This window comes from Physeter macrocephalus, chromosome 21 (genome assembly GCF_002837175.3).
Source record: "Physeter macrocephalus isolate SW-GA chromosome 21, ASM283717v5, whole genome shotgun sequence".
NCBI classification, from domain to species: domain Eukaryota; kingdom Metazoa; phylum Chordata; class Mammalia; order Artiodactyla; family Physeteridae; genus Physeter; species Physeter macrocephalus.
In genome coordinates, this window is record NC_041234.1 from 23,399,352 (window position 1) to 23,401,771 (window position 2,420).

At 46.7% G+C, this 2,420-nt stretch overlaps 1 long non-coding RNA gene across 3 annotated transcripts in view; it reads left to right on the forward strand.

Moving 5' to 3' along the window:
* Positions 1–2,144, forward strand: part of LOC102989682 (uncharacterized) — a 110,269-nt gene extending 108,125 nt beyond the window's left edge. For all 3 annotated transcript variants that reach the window (XR_002890664.2, XR_448688.3, XR_002890665.2), the window contains exon 5: positions 1,943–2,144. This is a non-coding gene — a long non-coding RNA (uncharacterized lncRNA). The remainder of the gene's footprint in view (positions 1–1,942) is intronic.
* Positions 2,145–2,420: the final 276 nt, after the last annotated feature.

Consider the following 2,420-nt stretch of genomic DNA (forward strand, 5'->3'; position numbering starts at 1 on the left):
CACACACACACACACACACACACACACACACACACACACACACAAGAAGTGTTTGTTAAATTAAAATGGTGGCGTGTCCCCCTGGCCTGTGAAATGTAGCACCTTCTACTGAAGGTTTGGAGGTGATGGTGGGCAGTCAGAGGACAGTGAAGGACGAGAAGCCACCTAAGGACAGACACACCAAATCTACAGCTACACATGGAACCATTTCCTCAGAAAACTAGCTGAGCAGCTCCTTCACATCAGCAAACCAGAAAAGAGCCACATCAAGGAGGGAAGGACGGGACTTCCCCGGCAGTCCAGTGGTTAGGACTCTGTGCTTCCAGTGCCGGAGGCCTGGGTTTAATCCCTGGTTCGGGAACTAGGATCCTGCAAGCCGTGCTGCACGGCCAAAAAAAAAGGAGGGAAGGAAAGGCTGAGACACACTGTCACCATAAACCCCACCCTGGCATGGCGACCCACCATCAGGAGGGAACTCACAAGCCCGGAGCTTCTCCCTGAGGAGTGAAGGGTTTAAACCCCACATCGGGAACCCCAACTTTTAAGACCTGCACCTGAGGTATGAGTCTGCGAAACACCTGGCTTTGAACGCCTATGGGGCGCGCATCCACGAGACCCAAAGGTCCATAGCAAACCGAGAAAGAGCTCTCAAAGGGCCCGTGTGCAGAAGCAACTTCAAAGTGAATGTCCCACAATTTCCTGGCTGACTGCCCTCATTAGGCATCCATCTCTGGCCTCTCTCACCTAAGCCTCCCAGGGCTGCAGTTTTGCAGTTTCCTTCCTCTCCCTCTTGAGACCTTTCTCCCTCCAACTCTCTTGCCCAAGCCTGGAGGAGTCTCCGCCTGCCTGTGGAAAACTCAAATTTCTCATTTCTCTGGTCCCAGAGCAAGTTATCCCCATGTGTTCCAACTTCTCCATTCTGGATGCTGGCCTGCTCTGGTCCTTCTTCATGAAAACCCACCCTGGGTCTCCATCCTTAGTGACCTATACGTGATCTTAGTTAATCCTTATGAGCTGAGTTCTGCTGTTACCCATTTTATAGGTGAGTAGATAATGACCTAAAGAGATTGTCACAAAACCACTTGGTCATGGAGCTAAGGTTCAAACCCAGCTCTGTCTACCTGCTCCTAACCATATAAGGACCCCATATTGCCTTCCCATCCCCCAAAAAAACGATTTTAAAGGAGACCAGAATTTCTGTGCCTCACTCTCTGAGTGACCCTAGGTTCCGCTAAAAACACTATTGCTTCTACCACTGTGGAAAACAGGATGGAGGTTTCTCAAAAATTAAAAATAGAACTACCGGATGATCCAGCAATTCCACTTCTGGGTATTTATGCAAAAGAGTTGAAAGCAGAGAAGAGAGATTTTTCACACCCATGTTCATAGCAGGATTATTCACGGTAGCCAAGAGGTGGATGCAACCCAAGTGTCCAACAAAGGATGAGTGGATAAACAAAATGTGGTCTGTCCACACAATGGAATATTATTCAGCCTTAGAAAGGAAGGAAATTCTGACATGTGCCACTATGTAGATAAACCCTGAGAACGGCATGCTAAGTAAAGTAAGCCAGTCACAAAAAACCAGACTGTATGATTCCACTTGTATGAGGTAGCTTGAATGGTCAAATCCGTAGAGACAGAAAATAGAAGGGTGGTTGCCAGGCACTGGGGAGGAGGAGAAGAGGAGTTATTGTTCAGTGAGAACAGTTTCAGTTTTGCAAGATGCAAAAGTTCTGGGGATCTGTTGCACAACAATGTGAATCTGCACTGTCCCCTTAAAAAATGCTTGGTCAATTTTATATGATGTGGTTTTTACTACAATTGAAAACTCTGAAAAATTAAAAAGAAAAAGAAAATTTTAAACATGGTTGTTTCTCAAATGCTCGACATTTAACCCACTCTCTGACCCTGCGTGATTCTTTTGAAATCTCCTTTGCAGAGCACAAGTCCTGGACCGATAGATCTGACTCTACTGGGAAATTGCTAAAGCTTGCCCAGGCCATCTCGAGGCAAGATGTTTCTTTACACCTGCTCTGCCCAACTGTGCCGAATTTGGAGAATCTTAACACTTTGGGGGTGTCAAGACCCTCTTAGAATCTGATAGAAGTTGACACCCTTTCCCCACCTCCACACCCTGAATGCACGCATGCATTGACACAAATCATTTTCCTCATGATTCAGAGGATTCCTTGATACCCTGGGGCCTCTCCATGGTCTTTGGAGGACCCCAGAATGAGATTCCCTATGTCTCCCTCACGTCACAGCACCTCCCCTGATGGGTTCAAAGATTTCATTGTTAGTCATCTGCCTTCCCTCTCGGTGAAATCAGGGAAAGGGATAACTTCTTATAAAAAGGTTGCATGTGGCATCTCATTCTACCAGAATGGTGTTACATTATCTGTGTGACAAGTCACTGT